Here is a 17447-nt window from a genome sequence, read left to right as displayed (position 1 = left end):
TTGGAAGTGCTTCTTGATTTTCACTTGGTATCACTCTTTCTGCTAAAGACCAAGTGAGTTAGAACCCTCTCAAAACCAAACAATCCTATTTTGGTCTAATATGAAAATGTTATAACTGGAAGGTTTGTAGAACTTATGGAATCAGCTTCCTTGTTTTCTACAGTTGAGGAGTCTGAAGCTCGGGAAGGTTGAAGAAACATCCATTTTTTTTTACTTAAGCGTTTCTCCTATTTGTTAATGAAAAAAATCATGTAGGCTGTGGTTAGCATATTAGGACTTGTGTTTTTTTAAATGTATCATAGTAAGTAATTATGTGCCCAGCAATGTCTTCATAGAAGGAGGTATCTAGAATAAAAGGAAAATTGGGCACTAGAGAGGAATCAGCTATGGGAAGATTTGATCTTGTAGGCTGCAAATAGAGTGTGTATGGCTAAGAGGCATGGGCCTCATCTGAAAAGGATATGCAACGGGATATCTCAGGACCCTGCCACAAAGAGGGGAGTATTGAGATCTAGAATACTCAGAATGTTACACATCCCCGTTGTCAAATCACATAGTGAAGGACAAGGATTATTTATTCTGAACACCTGATTCCTAATCCCAACGGCTCCTAACAAAAGACCCTAACAATAATGTACAGTAATAGGGAACGTGGGAATCTTAATAAAAATGTGTGTCTATGTAAAGCTATATTGTCTGTAAGGTGCAGCCCTTCCAAACCTAAAGGCAGCACGAGAGAACTAAAGCCCAGTCACTACAGCAGTCCAGGATGGTGGTAGCAACTGTTGACCTTGACCAAAAATTCCTAATTTAGGCAGCTAGGCAGATGACAGTATGCCTACAATGTGTTTTAACAGTCAAGTAGTAAAGACTATTATGTGTTTGTGAGAGGAAGAAAAGGTATTCGGTTTGGGACATTCACTTAGAGAATTCTGAGGATCCAAAGTCCTGAAGTAGAGCCATCTACCTGGGAACAAAGCTCTAAATCTGTCTCTGTCTGTCTCCATTCCTGTCCATCTGTCTCTGTCTCTTTTTCTCTCTGTCAGAAGATTTTCCTGGAACTTTCCCCCTTATCCTTTATGAAAAGGTTTGTGCTAGTGTGAGAGCTTGGTAGATCCGTCTAGCTTCAAATCTTGGTTCCTCTCCTGTTAGCTCTAATGGCTTGGGACAGAGTCACTGAATGTTGCCTGGTCTTGATTTTCCAGACTGTAAAGTGGAGTTTATAATACCCACTTGAGGAGTCATCATGCAGTTTAAATGGGATAGCATGAACAGTACATGGTAGGTAGAAGAAGCAGAGGAAACGATATTTCCCTTGCCATCTTTCTGGAGTATCTGTTTGAAGTAGATGAAAGAAATGAACAGGGTCATGGGTTGTCAAACCTAGGTTTGCTCTGAAATCCCATGAGGACCTTTTTTTTTTTTTTTTAAGATTTTATTTATTTATTTGACTAGAAAGATAACAAGTAGGCAGAGCAGCAGGCAGAGATAGAGGGGGAAGCAGGCTCCCTGCTGAGCAGGGACCCTGATGTGGGGCTTGATCCCAGGACCCTGAGACCATGACCAGAGCCAAAGGCAAAGGCTTAACCCACTGAGCCACCCAGGTGCCCCATCCATGAGGACCTTTTTGATAACTACTGAACTTCTGAATCAGAATCTCTGAAGTGTAGTCAAGAAACCTGTATTTTTTAGAAAACTCTCAAGTAATTCTGATGCCCAACCAAGTTTTAGATCGATGAACTACGTGAACTCTAGTTCTTTTGTGTTGCTCGTTCCATTGCTCACCACTGTTTATCTCTTCTCAACTGGTAGACACTGGACCTGTTTCAGGTTTGGGCTATAGGGTAGAAGTGGCTATGAACATCACAAGTCTTGTGGATATGTTTTCTTTTATACTGCATAAATACTTGTGTATGGGAGTACTGGCTACCGGGTACAAGAAACCTCCAGACCTTGTCCCAGTGTGGTTGTGTCATTTTACCCTGCCATCAACCACAATGTACCAGGTCTGTCACCTTGCCCTTGACTGGTGGAGTCAGTCTCTTTATAGCCATTTTGGGGTGGTGGGGGGAGGGTGGGCGTAGTGGCATCTCCTTGTGATTTTAATTTGCATTTCCTTGATAAAAAATGACATTGAGTATTTTTTATGTGCTTCTTGGACATTCTGGTGTATATACTTTTTGACTCTTTAAATCTTTTGCCCATTTTTAATTCGTGTGTTTGTCTTTCTGTTGTTAAATTGTCACAGTTCTTTGTAGATCCTGGAAAACAGTCCTTTGTCAAATATGGGTTTTGCCGGTGCTTCTTTCAAGTCTGTAACTTGCCTGTCTATTTTCTTAATGGTGTCTTTTGATGAGTAGCAGTTTTTCATTTTTTTTGATGAAGCCTAATTTTTTTTATGGTTATTGCTTTCTATGACCTAAGAAATCTTGGCTATCTTTTTTTTAAGTCATGAACACATTCTCCCATACATTCTCTTTAGAAAAACTTAGGGTTTTACCTTTTATATTTGGGATATTTATTTTGTCTTTTCGCAAGTTTTCAAGACTAGGTCTTCTAAAAAAAAATAATGCCCCATTAAGGTTACTTTTATACATAAACAAATAAATGAAGCTGAATCATGTTATGAGAAACATATTACAGTGGCTTTCCTGAAAAAAAATATGTGCCAATGTGGAATAATTGAAAAGATTAGACCATCTTCCACATTCATGTTTTTTCTAATGAGATTTTACTTTTAAGTAATCTCTACACCCAGTGTGGGACCTGAACCACAACCCCGAGATCAAGAGTCACATGGTCGCTGACTGAGCCAGCCAGGCAGGCACCCCTTCGTGTTTTGTTTTCAAACACATAATTCAAGAAGAGGAAGAATGGATTCTCTGATTCTACAGCAACCTTGAATTAAAGAGGTGTTCTCAACATACATTTGTGGAGTTAAAAGAAAATTGACCGCAGTATGCATTTGTACATAAGGGGGAATGGTGCAGAGAGAGGAGTAGTCCTGCGCCTCACAAACAGAATCTGAGAAGAACGGGAGAAAGGAAACCCTTGTCTTCCTTGATTGCACGGGAAGGAGAACTTTACTCTGCAGGTTCCCATTTGTCTCCACACTTGTTTTCTTCTGCCCCACCCCTTCTGATCTGAGTCAGAGGAGGACCCTGGCCACATTGCTTCAGGCAGAGAATCACGTGTGTTCCTTTACAGGGCCTGGCTCCCCGCTGTTGTGTTGGAAGAGGAATCCGACACCCTCCTCAGTGCCGGGGCCATTTGATAGTCGATGCAACACGGAGCAGTGTTTCAACTCTCACATAACATTTGCTCCAGAAATGGATTTTCTGAAACTTTCCACTTAAATAACTGTGGATTAACTTTCAGGGAGGCCAACATAGTGGAAACTAAGCAGAGCATATAACCCCAGACCATCGGACAGGTACACATTGTCACAGTTCTGCCTTAATTCACCGCACATTACTTCCTTTGAAATTTGCGGCTGGAGTCTACACTCTTCACCTTTCAATGTCTGGAAATACATAAATCATCTGGCCATTTGTTCACCTTGTTTAAGCTGCACATCTGTGTGGGGTAAGAATATGTTTGCCAAAGCATAGTGTACTTTTCTAAAAGATTAGACTGGTTCTCCTAACTTAGGGAAGCCATAGAATGTTAGTGATCGTGTTTTATGCAATCCTGGGAGCGATAACATGTTACCATGCCTCCCCCCAAAGTTTTTTTTTTTATGAACTTAGAAAAGTTTCTAATATAAAGGTTATATTCACAACAAATGCTAGTTTGAAAGAACCAAATAGGATTTTGAAGATTACCCTTCTTTAACAATGCCTTAAATTTTTATCTCCTTATCCATTCCTCATTGCTTTCTTTCTCAAGACATTATGGTTTATTGTGTCTCCACTAGGTACCTTGCATGTGATTTACACAGTGAATGGCCCTGCTTTCGGAGCAAGTTAATGATATAATATCCCCATTTATATTCAGAGCAGTCAACACTTTCTAGCTCTCAGAATAATAAAAGCACCTGCATTTAATATACATGGAAGAATGGGAAGGCAAATAGCAGATAAGGCACAATCAGGTAAGTGTAATCAGATAAAATATCACAATATTATAGTAGATCAGCATCTGGTAATGACTTGAATTTTGAAAGACTGACAAACAGCATGGCCTCAAGCAGCCAGGCATACCTCATTCAGAGCAACTCTTCCCAGAACTGATTGCTCCTCTCATGTGTTTTCTGGCAGATTAAGCAGGTAGGGGTTCTTATTTTAACTCTTCTGAAACTGCTTTGTGCCACTGGAAAAACACTGGCAATCTTCCTTTTGAGCCCAGATCAGAAACAAAAACAAATGACGTGTCCAAAAGTAAAGCCGTGCGTGCCCCAGCAGTTATCTCAAATTGATCCAAATCAATTTTATTAAAAATAAAAATAAAGCCCGCGGTGATAGGCTGAGCTTTCATTTCCATCTCTGTACTTGGCTGCATGGCATTGACATTTTATTCTTTTTTTCTTTTCTTCTCTCTCTTTTTTTTTTTTTTTTTTTTTTAAGCAGGGGAAAGCAGTTTATTAGAGACTGATTTGTCTCTGGGAAATTACTGATTTGGGGCCACTGGCAGCTGGTAAACCTAGCTGTGTTATCTCAGGCTTGTGGGAGCCCTCATGTAACACAACCACATGGAGTCAAATAGAAAGCTTCAGATTTGCAAGTCAGAACAGAACAAACCTGATTTATAGAGTGGGATTTAGCAGTTTCCCTCTCCTTTTAAGTTATTCCTTGTGGGAGACCAGTGATCTCTTCAATGAACTCCCTTGAGCTTAGCACATACACTATAGAAGTGTGGAGTGCAAGGGCCAAGGCATGGGGAGAGCCCAGGTACCAAGGGTGGTGTTCCAAACATATCTCAGCCCAGGCTCTGCTCTGACCTTGACCTCTTCAGTGGCAGGGCTCCAGCTCCCTCCCAGAGGGATCCCCAAGTGCCTTTGCTCTTACGCGCTGCGGTTGGAATAGGATATCATGTGCAGAAAATGGAATCTGTTGCTCTGTCTTCTGAGAAGAGCTGTACTCACTCTCTTGTTCCCCAGTTCTGAGGCTTTTGTTTGCTTTTCTAGAGTGGCAGCCCCAGGCACTGGTCAAAAGGTGTATGTTTAAATGAAAATGTCATAAATAGGAGCATGAAAGAGGAAATAACTGTCCATTGCATTTAGAGCAACTCTATTTTTATGGAAATGACTCTGCCCCAAATATCTGTCTCTTCAGCGGGTATAGTGAGCTCAGACTGTGATAACAAAACACCATAGTCTGGGTGACTTAACAGAAACTGACTTTCTCGCGGTTCTGGAGGCTGGAAGTCCAAGACCAGGGTGCCAGTGTGGTCGGGTTCTGGTGAGACTTCTCTCCCTGGCTTGCAGATGGTGGCCATCTCAGTGTGTGCACATATGTTTGATCTCTTCTTTAGAGAGAGAGAAAGCAAGCTTTCTGGTTGTGTCTTCTTATAATGACACCAATCCCACGAGGCTCCCGCCATGACCTCATTTAAACATGTATACCTCCCAAAGGCCCTGTCTCCAAACACCATCCCACTGTGGGTTAGGGCTTCACCAAATGAGCGGGGTGGGGAGAGGGGATACAATGAGTCCATAGCATCACCCAGCAGTGTTACTGTGGCCGTGTGAGTAAGGCTGAGACAAAGAGGGCCACTGTCTGGCCAAAAAGGTTGACATGAAGGTATTAGTCGTTCAGTCCACATCGGAGCAGAGGTCCATTCTCATCCCTTTTATCCACACAGGCCCACACCCTACCAACACCCACGTTAGACTAGAAGAGAGAGCCATCATAGGACAACGTGCTTTGTCAGGGATTAAGCAGAAAAGTCCCAACTTTCAGGCTGTTCATGGTGTCAGCATCTCTTGTCTTTTCTACGGTACTTGCCATCCTCACAGGGACAATCTGATTTTCAGAAAATTTCTACTGACCGGAGTGAAGGTAAGGAGTTTGTGGGGAATCATGGGTTAATTACAACCGCCTCTTTTCAGAGCATCCCGTTTTTTGTGATGTTTTCTTTTACGGAATTATTCATTATGGAATGCATTTGGGAGGTAGGCTGGGATTTACATTTTTCAGTGGAAAAACTGTAAGCCTCTTCAAGATCGTTAGAAGAGATCTGGATTATCAATTGAAGCATGAACTGCACAATACTGAAAATGGAAAACACCTCCCCCAGAGGTTGGTTGCTTGGTTGGAGTTTTTGTTTTGTTTTGTTTTGTTTTGCATTTTAGTTGTGGCCTGAGAGGGAAGGAGCAAAGCAGCCTATTGTTCTAACTTGTCATGAGTCTGGGCCATGAAAAGCCATGCGAGTCATGTTATAAAGAGATGCATCACTATTTGATTTGTGATACAGAGAGCCTGAGGGAAAGCACAATTGGGACTATTTCGGCTTCTAAATTGAAAACATTTCTGCTTCTGCCAGAAACCTCATTAAGAAGTATTTAATAAATAGTAATGGGGATCATGCAAACCAGCCAAATTATTTTCTGGTTCCATCTGCATTCCTTATGCTTTCATCTGTCCTCTTCCTGGAGGGTGAAGATACCATGGTAAGTAATTAAGTAGTAACACAGTTATCTGAAGGAGGGCGTGAGCATTGATTCATCTCGAGCTTTGAGGTATAGATTTTTCTGTAGGTAGTGGGGTATGATGCATAAGACAGGGGTTTATATATGTTGCCACCATCATCCCATTTGGGGGGCAGGTAACATACTGATCTCTTAGAAGTGATAGTGGGAATAGGTTAAGAAGAATAAAAAGGGGGCACCTGGGTGGCTCAGTGGGTTAAAGCCTCTGCTTTCGGCTCAGGTCATGATCCTAGGATCCTGGGATGGAGCGCCACATGGGGCTCTCTGCTCAGCAGGGAGCCTGCTTCCCCTCCTCTCTCTGTCTGCCTCTCTGCCTACTTGTGATCTCTGTCTGTCAAATAAATAAATTTTTAAAAAAGGAAGAATAAAAAGACATGTGTGTGTGTGTGTGTGTGTGTGTGTGTGTGTATGTGTGTGTGTGATGGCATCGACCGTCAAGTGGGATAAGATTCTTTAGCTGAAGGGAGCTCCTGGATGTCTCAGATAGTTAAGCATCTGCCTTTGTCTGCCTTTGTCTGCCTTCCACTCAGGTCCTGATCTCCAGGTCCAGAGATAGAGTCCCATGTTGGGCTCCCAGCTCAGCAGAGAGTCTGCTTTTCCGTCTGCCTCTCTACCTGCTTGTTCTCGCTCTCTCTCTCTCTCTCAAATAAATGAATAAAATCTTTAAAAAGAACTGTTACCTGAAGGCAGGATTTTTGATTACTTTTTAAGGACTGTGTGATTTGTTCCTTTCCTCTGTACATAATTTGCGTTGAAGGTTTTGGGTGACAATAAAAAGATACTTCTTAGTTACCTTTGCAATTATATTTGAGTCCCATGCTGTAAGCGAAGTCTGAATCTGCCTTTGTTAAATACAGACCCCAGATCTAAATCTTCAAGCTTCTGGAATGAGAAAAGATTAGATCTTCATGCAGGTTAGTTGTTAGAAAGTCATTTAACTTTTTGCTACAGCTTTCTCATTTCAAAAGCAGGAACATATTATTTTCTGCCAGATTTAATAAGCTACTCATTTCTTAGTTGAATTCTCTAGGTATTTGTCAGATTTTGTCATTAGGTGATGGGGCACAACAATTGTTTAATAGATTGTTGCTATAAAGACATTGTAAAGATACATATATGAATACTTCTAAGAAACAAGCGTGCATAGTTGGAGATGACAAATTGTTAAATATCAGAAATGATTAGTGGAGAAAAACCATCTTAAAAAAGAGTAACTTAGCTGAGTAATGAGTGCTATGATTAACATATTCTGCAAATCTATCAATACTAGGGCTCAGCATGTCCTTGTTACTCTCTAAAATTAATAATGACAGATACCAAGACCCTATTAATATTTTAATACTCTAATAGGCACAGGCAAGCATGCAGCAGAGAAGAATGTCAATTAGTGGTCAGGGGTGCCAGGCCATCTTGAGAGAGTCTTCCCAGTGGGAGAGTGAGGTTCTATACGGCTTTCTTCTTCCTGGGTTCGTTCTCGTACCGGCACCCACGTTTTGAAAAGGTACTAATTTTGAACCGAGGGATGTGCTAGCACGAAGCAAAAGCCCACAGTTTTTAGCATTCTTTATGCCCATAGCATAGTTTAAGGAATAGTAATGTTTGTGTCAGTATGTATCCTTCAATGTTCTGTCATCTGAAAACTAGTGGGAACTTTTACAAAGAATATATATCCTGGGAGTTTGAAGAAATAGGTTTGTCTCTGATTCTGACACTGGCAGTCTCGAATCATCTCCAAGTTCATCCTCAGTAGAAATGATAGAATGTGTACAGACTACTGTGGGATACTTGGAAGAATAAATCTGAGTGGAAGAAGGAAAGAAAAGGAAACAGTGAAATAACACACATAGAGGACTTGTGGTGGTGCCTCACACACCACCTTGAGGAGGCCCACAAGCAGTGTTGACTTCCCCTTTTTTGCTTCTGAGGGGCCCCTTTCTACAGCATGACCTTCCTGTGTGGCTTACAACATAATTTCTAGCACTCATAAAAGTTGCCTCAGAGTTGACTTCAGATTTGGAGATGTAATGATAGTAATGATAGTTCCCTCTCGTAATAATATGTCCCTGTAATGTGACACCCATAGGGGCTGCTCCTTGAAGTCCGTCTTTCAGTGCCTCATCTCTGGGTGGTTTTGAAGGATCATTTGTTAGAGGCTGTACAAGACCAGAGAGACCACATCACAAAGACTGGGTATTTTTCAACTGAACTGTCCTTTTTTTTTTCCTAATTCAAGATTTTATTTATTTATTTGTCAGAGACAGAGAGAGCACACCAGCATAGGGAACAGCAGGCAGAGGGAGACACAGACTCCCTGCTGAGCAAGAAGCCTGATGGGGGACTCCGTCCCAGGACCCTGGGATCACAACCTGAGCTGAAGGCAGACGCTTATCTGACTGAGCCACCTAGGTGTCCCAAGGCTGCAGACATTTATGGTAATACGGCTTTTGCACAAAGAATGAAGACAGGGCATTTTGCCATGAGGCCCTAAAATCTTACGTGGCCAGCTGCAGGTAAGGGCTAGTTGGAGTGGTGCTAAGGCTTGTCTGGTACAGTGAGGCAGAGGCGGACAAGGGGTCAGGGAATAAGGTAGAAGAATGGAAGAGCCATGTCATACAGTATTCTGCCCTGCAGCTCCAGGGCAAAACGTACAGGTCTACAGGAAGGGGAAGAAGAGCATGGCTAGAGGAAACTAAGAAAAAGACCTAGAGGACCCCAGATCTGAAGAAGGTACAAGAAATGTTTAGGTGCCTTTATATGGGGCTAGAGAGACGAGACTCCTTGGCAGTGTTTGATGATGGAAGACAGGGATCGAATTGTAAGGTAAGGGAATAATTTTAAAAAGAGAGAAGAAATGTAGGTCTTGTCTCTGAGCTCAAACTATAATCAGATGACTAAAAATGAATCATTGCCCCCAAAAAATGGTTGCGGGGGGTGGGGGGATCATCGCCAGCTGAAGTGTAAGAAAACTCCAGGAACAGAACTAATCCTGGTCTTGGACAGATACTGGCAGCTGTGACCAAACCTGTATTTGAGGGTATTAGTCCTGGGGCAAGCATACCCATTCCTGGCAAAACACTGCTTTTTCTTTCCTTTTATTTTTGGAATCATGCCTCTTTTCTTCTGGCTTTTACTTTCTCACTGTAGAAATCAGTTGTGGTATTTAGATTAGAAATTTCAGGATACATGGGTGGCTCTGTTGGTTAAGCATCTGCCTTCCGCTTAGGTTATGATCCCTGGGTCCTGGGATCGAGTCCCATATCAGGCTTCTTGATCAGTGGGGAGTCTGTTTCTCCCTCTGCCTGCTGCTCCTCCTGCTTATGCTCTCTCTCTCTCTCTCGCAAATAAATAAATAAAATCTTTTTAAAAAACAAAAAACATCCGCAGCCGCTTCGCCATCGCCACACCTCATTTTTTTCTCTTTTCCAGAACCACCCCCCCCCACCTTAATGTGACAGTAATAAATAGTTCTGCTTACAGAAGGTTTAGTGCATGCCGGGTGATTGTGATAGATATTTACTTACACCACTGATCCTTGTAGCATCCACAAGGGTAGATATTTTATATTAATTTTAGATAGGAGGAAACCAATTCTCAGATTGTTTAAATAACCCCCAGATCATGCAACTCTGGAGGCAGGTGCTGTTTCTGCTACACTATGTTGCATTTCAGCCTGTGGAAGCCCAGGTCAATTTTTATTGTTTTGTTCATTTCAGCTCTTCACTTTCAGAAACAATATTATTTCGCCAAAAAGAAAAACATTCCACTGCCCTTTATAATACATCAACTTGCTGTTTTATTTTTTCTTACATATGCTTCTGCACTGTTTATCTTCATACCTATTCGGAGGAGTTAAGTTCATAATAAGGATGTAATCCTTATTCTAAAAATAAGTCCATAAGCACCTTCTTTGTTGTTCTCTTCTGTATTGTCATCTTAACAGCTGCATAATTTTTGTCAAACGGGTTTATCATCGTTTTAAGTTTTTTTTTCCTATTGCAGAACTTTGAGGTTATTTCCATTTTGCACTGAGATAAATTATGTTGTAATAAGGGTATTTATGTACTTTTTAAGATTAATGGTAATACACTGGCTTTTAAAGCCTTTTTTATTGTGGAAATTGTGACACATTCACAAGAGACTAGAAGGAACCTGCACCCTCCTATCACTCCTTTCAGTAAAAACCAACATTTGGGGGCACCTGGATGGCTCAGTGGGTTAAAGCCTCTGCCTTCGGCTCAGGTCATGATCTCAGAGTCCTGGTATCAAGCCCCGCTTCGGGCTATCTGCTCAAGCAGGGAGCCTGCTTCCTCCTCTCTCTCTCCGCCTGTCTCTCTGCCTACTTGTGATCTCTGTTAAATAAATAAATAAAAATCTTAAAAAAAATTTTTTTGCTCATGTTGTCTCAGCAACTCCACCACTTTTTTCTTGAGAACATGAAAGAAAATTTCCAAGTATCTTGTCATTGCATCAGCACAGACTTGTAACTGATTCAGTGTCCTCTAACAGTCTATGTTTAAATATCCCTGATTATCACCAGAGTGACTTTTCACATTTGCTTTGTGCAAGTTAGGATCCGAATACAGTCTACAGGGCACATGGGTGGTTCATTCAGATGGTTAAGCGTCTGCCTTCGGCCCAGGTCATAATCCCAGAGTCCTGGGATCAAGTCCCACATCGGGCTCCCTGTTCAGCAGGGGGCCTGCTTCTCCCTCTTCCTCTGCTGCTCTCCCTGCTTGTGCTGTCTCGCTCTGTCAAATAAATAAATAAAATCTTAAAATACGGTCTACACATTGCAGTTGGTTGTTAATGTCATTAAAGTTTCATTCATTCCAAACAGTGCACACACACACACACATCTTTTAATGCCATCAATTTGTTGGCTGAACCATGTCAGAACTTCTATAGACTGCCCAGCATTTCTAAGGTTGGTGGTTTCTTCAAGGTAGCCTCAACTACTGGTTTATCTACTATATTTATTTTAGCCGATAGTTGGATGTGAGAGCTTAAGAAGTTTGAGGTCAAACTTAGCATACTTCTTAGAACATTTTACCAGATTATAAGCTTCTTTTCTTTCTTGTTCTGCCAAAAAGCCTCTTTTGTGGGTCGTTCATTCATATACAAGCCCATTCATGTCAGGCACAGGTAACTAGATTGCTGCCAATCCCAGCCTCTTCTGCCCCACGTGCTGGACCCAGTGTTAACATTAACTGATGTCCTGATAGCCCATCAGCCTTAGCAGAGATCTAGGAATTGCCTGAAATACTTTTGAAAGCAGTTAGTGGCCCAAGAGAAACCTGGATTTGAAAGAGAAATAATTGAGAATTGAGGAAGGAAGCCTCAACTGTAGACACTGAATGTTCTGGTTCACAGGTTAAATTCAAGTACATCAGGCGTAACTGTTATATTGATGCCTTTACATGTCAGAGAAGGGCTGAGACCTACCTCTGTTTTTAGGCTTCTATACTCATTGAACTTAGGGTAGTTTGAGCTTCCTCCTTCTGAGAGTGTTAATGGGAAAGGCCTTTGTCATAAACCCCTAAGTTCCATCTGCTTCCATCTGCTTCCTGAGTCTGGTTCTATTGTCCTGAATCCTTGGTCACCATGAGGGAGCCCTGGCTAGAGCAGGGGGCTAGGACACTTTCCTTTCTCCCTAGAACACATTCTCCTTGTATTTTAGACACAGTGTTTGAGGGCCTCTTCAGAGCCACATGTAATGCCCAAAGTCCCACCAAACAGAAGAAAGAGATGTCCAAGATGTGAGATTCCCAGAATTGCCCAGGAATTGGGAGAGGCAGAGCGAGTCTCCTGTCTTTCTGGTCCCAGGAAATTGTAAGGCATGTGTGGTTTTCCCACTAGGTCATTAGGCAAAGTGGGATCTTCCACATCCTGGTTGCCTGACTCTTCATTCCAACACACTACATCTGCACACTCTGTAGGTAAAGCTTTAGTGTTCCTGTGCAGGAAAACGTAACGTCCCACAGCAACCCTCTCTGCCATCCTGCAACTAAAAATGCAGGATCAAGGCGCTGTTACATTTTTCAAACATATGCCAAAGGCAGTTATGTTACTGTGTTCATGGGAACATGGGTGGAAAGAGCTCATGACGATAGCTTCAGTGAGATGAGAGCTGTGAAGTGCTTTATTTAAGGGGGTGGCTTCTCTTTGGGGACTGAAGTCAGTGATCTGAATGTTTTTCTTTTATCTGTTTGGACAGGCTAAGTAAGGAATGGAGACTTTGAATTTTGACTTTGAGCTGTAGGAACAGAGAGACTTTCTTCATTCTTTCAGCTTCTGGTTGCTCATTTGTTTTATTCATTGCCACGGTACGGGATAGCCGCCCTCACTAGCAGGTCAGTCACAGAAACCGGGGATCTGAAAATGGGGGAGGGGCTCCACATTAGGTCACCTAATCGTGTATGGCATTGTTTAAAACTGTTTTCGGCAACTTGGTCTTTGCCCAGTGTAAGTGTTAACCATTTTTTCCCATTTACTTTTCTTAGGAAGTGGCTTGGCTGTGTATGAGGTATTACTGAGAATCCTCACGACTCTTCCGTTTTTTGCCGCTTGTCTCCACATATGCCTCTTTCGGCACAGTAAGCGATTCTCTTTTTCAATTCACCTTTAAAATACTCACAGCTTTAAAAATGGACACTCACGTAACCTGCAGTCTATTTGCAGCATCTGTTCTTTGTGTGATTCTTACTATTCTGATAGTCCTATGTGTGTGCAAATACTATGAGTACGAGGAATGTGTGTGCGATGGAGTATTGGTGAGTTGCCATCAAGGAGAGGAGAAAACAGTGTCCTTCCTGCCTCTTTGTGACACAAGGAATAGAAGTGAAATTGAAAGGAGGATATTGCTTTAATCTCGAGTTTATACCAATAACTAAAGTAAGGATCTCTTTAAATATTAAGGTTTGGTATTTCTCCAGGGGTTGCAAGACCTAGGCTAGAGAGGGTGTAACCAGTAATTTGCCAGTTAAGCCCATTTGGAAGTTATGAGGCTCTGTACTCAGTGGAAGGCAACAGTGTCTTGGCTGGTAGAGTCAATCATAATGGACTTCACAGCTAAAACAGGACCTAAGAGAGCACACTGTACCTTGAACGTGATAAACTGAAGCTGCTGAGTTTTTCTAGATCCCGCAGCTGTTAGTTGCTGAGCTTGGTTAAGTTTTTTTTTTTTTTTTTAAAGATTTTATTTATTTATTTGACAGAGAGAGATCACAAGTAGGCAGAGAGGCAGGCAGAGAGAAAGAGGAGGAAGCAGGCTCCCCGCAGAGCAGAGAGCCTGATGTGGGACTCGAACCCAGGACCCTGAGATCATGACCTGAGCCGAAGGCAGCGGCCTAACCCACTGAGCCACCAAGGTGCCCCCTTAGTTAAGTTTTTTCCCCCCAATCCCTATGCTTTAAATTTAGACGATACTAAGTAGAAATGTGCTTTCTTTTACTTTTTTTTTTAAACTTATTATCATGGATTATTTCTCATTTTATAATAAGTGTTAGTTTTATATTCAATGTTCTTGTCACTTAATAGTGTTATTTAGCAGGCGCCTGGGTGGCTCCGTGGGTTAAGCCTCTGCCTTCAGCTCAGGTCATGAGCCCAGGATCCTGGGATGGAGCCCCGAATCGTGCTTTCTGCTCAGCGGGGAGCCTACTTCCCCCTCTCTCTCTGCCTGCCTCTCTGCCTACTTGTGATATCTCTCTGTCAAATAAATAAATAAAATCTTCAAAAAAATAGTGTTATTTGGCAAATATTAAAAAATGAACAGGCCCACCAAAATGATGCCAGACTACGTCTCTTTGCTGGTCATTTTGAAGTTGTAAAAACAGTGAGTAACTCCATTATGTTTCTTTGCCTGAGTTTTCATCAGCATCAAAACTATATATGTTCACTAATGCAGGAAGGACAAAAATCATTCAAGTAGTAAGTGAAGAATGTCGGTGATTATTTCCCAGGTCAATGACAGAAATTTGCCCCTCATCCTTCCTGATGGAAAATATAAGTTAGTTGGCACCAAAAATGGAAAATCACTTTCTGCTTTGAGATCTGGTATAGACATAATTCTTTGCTAGAAAAGGAAAGTATCCCTTTCCTTCCTTTCCTTTGTGCTTATCCAGATTTTGTCTTTTCCTTTCAGTGCCTTCCGTTTATTTAATTCTTTTGTTTGTTGTTATTGTTAAAAACCCATTTATTGAGGAATGATTGACATATAAAAACTGTACGTATTTAATGTACATAACTTGAGGAGTTTGGAGATAAGTATACACCCATGATACCATCACCACGATCTGTGCCATAAACCTGTCCATCACCTCCAAAAGTTTTCTGCTGCCCTCTTTACTTACTTTTTCTCACTTATTTAATTCTTATCTTCTGGCACTCTGCTTTTGAAAAGACCTTTCTGTAATCCATGAATACCTTTCACTCTTTGTTTGATAATGTTACCTTGCTGTATCCTCATCATATCCTGTGAATATATATGATTGGTAACTCAGGGAAATTGGAAGGTTCAACCCAGCAGTGGTCAGTCTATATTCATTTCCTTCCATTGCAAAAACGGTTCTGGCTTTTAAACAAAGGAGTAAATTTCTGTGTGTATGGATGCAGCTAAAATAAAAAAGCTGGACTATCAGACATGAATCAAATGTGCTGTACAGACTAATCCATTATTCGAATATATCTGGGACTGCATGAATTAATCTTAATCATGTTTATTCTTTTAAAAGCATCAACAGTTAAACATTGCATATCTCATTATTAAAAATGGTTTTGGAACTGAGATGTAATCTCCTAAATTAAGGAATAAAAATAAGAGCAAGATGATCCAGCTAACCATTTTTCTTCTTCAAACTTGAAATAAATGGAGATCAAGAAAGTTAGACATCTTTAAATAAATCAGAAGTCTTATGACATTTCTAGTATTTTATTAACAAAGTTTTGATTTGATTTATCTCTTTAAAATAACTAGCAAGGTATTCTCTAAGTGCTGAGACATAAATTACAAACATGAAACCTTGATTTATGATTATGGTGGATAATATGTGGGACATGGCAAGTTGTCATGGATTTTACAACATTCCTCGAGTTGGGGGTTGGAATCGTAGAAAAGTACTGGAATAAAGTGCTGCCTTCCACCTCGTTCGTTGATATATAGATGATGGCTGTCTTCTGAGAAATGATATAATCCTGATCATGTGAACTTGAACTTCTCTTCCAGGCACCTCTGGATTTTAGCGAAATCTGCTCAACATTTCCGAATCCCTGTGATGGATCAGAGGCATTCAGATCTCTGCAAAGACATCAGAGGAGGAAAAACAAAGAAGTGTCTGCGTTGGTAAATATGGGGTCTCTGCGATCTCTTGCAGAATGTTAATATTTTCATGTTTCTCAAAGTACCTTCATCTTCCCCACCTCCTAGGCCCTCCGTGACACCACTGCCCAGAACATTCAATTCTGTGTCAGTCCAAAGCAAGCCCTCTGTAATGCTTACCTGGGCCTCTGAGCATTACCAGGGAGAAACTGCCCAGTTCTGCAGATCGGCCCCACGTCATGCTTCCATTTACCAACCTCAAGATCTGTCACTGGCCTCGTGCACCATCTCCTGTTCTTTGCCTGGCTGACCTCTCCCCAGCTTTTAGGTCTCAGCATACACTTAAAGCCTCAGAGAAACCCTCCCCGATCTCCTTATCTGATTACACTCTCCCTGGCCTGGTTTCCTATTCATTTCTATTGTGAAGCTTTGCAATTTATAAATTTTTGTTTAGTCTCTGCCTGACTGTTTGTCTCCACAACTAATTTCTTGTACCCAGGGACAGCATCTGTGTGATTAATACCCATAATATAGCTCTTCCTGCCACAAGGTAGGCACTCAGGGAGAGTTTTTGTGTGAATGAATGAATTATAAGATTGGGTTTGGAGACAAAACATTCTATAGTAACAAAAGGAAGTTTAGAAAGCATCGCCAGCCGTGACTATGGCCTTGGCACAAGAGCTACCTCGCAGATGTCAGGCTGTGCACTACAGTTGCATATGTCACATAAACATCGTGTGTGTGGTGAGATAGTGACTCTTGTGCTCTGAATTTGGAGCACATGGCTATTGCTGAGCCTTTCTAAACAGTGGTTCTCAACCTCCTTTTGTCTGCAGGTGCGCACAGGCTGATGCCCTGCTGACGTGTCCCACGTGACGACAGCCAGCATCGCGTGTGGTCCCACAGCCCTGGCTCTTCCCACACTTCTGTCTCTCCCACTCAGGAAACCATTTGCGGATGCAAGGGAGTGAGTGGGTGTGGATGTGAGGCCATTAGAAGGATTCCCTTAAGTCTGTTCTCCTTTATATTCAAAAGCAAAAGATAAACCCGTTGTGAATTTGGGGTTTAAAAAAATTAGCCATGCCATCAGGGAAATACAAATCAAAACCACAATGAGATATCACCTCACACCAGTCAGAATGGCTAAAATCAACAAGTCAGGAAATGACAGATGCTGGCGAGGATGCGGAGAAAGGGGAACCCTCCTACACTGTTGGTGGGAATGCAAGCTGGTGCAACCACTCTGGAAAACAGCATGGAGGTTCCTCAAAATGTTGAAAATAGAACTGCCCTATGACCCAGCAATTGCACTACTGGGTATTTACCCTAAAGATACAAACGTGGTGATCCAAAGGGGCACGTGCACCTGAATGTTTATAGCAGCAATGTCCACAATAGCCAAACTATGGAAAGAACCTAGATGTCCATCCACAGATGAATGGATCAAGAAGATGTGGTATATATACACAATGGAATACTATGCAG

General features: G+C 41.7%; 1 long non-coding RNA gene across 2 annotated transcripts; it reads left to right on the top strand.

Moving 5' to 3' along the window:
- Positions 1 to 2799: 2799 nt before the first annotated feature.
- Positions 2800 to 17117, top strand: LOC101692846. 2 transcript variants are annotated; one of them, XR_006606665.1, is made up of 7 exons: positions 2800 to 3585; positions 3917 to 4093; positions 5803 to 6239; positions 12864 to 12999; positions 13150 to 13242; positions 15870 to 15986; positions 16799 to 17117. It is a non-coding gene; the product is annotated as an uncharacterized LOC101692846 (long non-coding RNA). The 2 variants fall into 2 exon arrangements; XR_200129.3 differs by lacking the exons at positions 2800 to 3585; positions 3917 to 4093; positions 5803 to 6239 and adding an exon at positions 8974 to 9159.
- The last annotated feature ends 330 nt before the right edge of the window (positions 17118 to 17447 follow it).

This window comes from Mustela putorius, unplaced genomic scaffold, assembly GCF_011764305.1.
Source record: "Mustela putorius furo isolate JIRA1106 unplaced genomic scaffold, ASM1176430v1.1 tig00000421_pilon_pilon_pilon, whole genome shotgun sequence".
Classification (NCBI taxonomy): Eukaryota; Metazoa; Chordata; class Mammalia; order Carnivora; family Mustelidae; genus Mustela; species Mustela putorius.
Note: the sequence above shows the minus strand (reverse complement) of the source record. Positions and strands in the feature narration are given on the sequence as shown.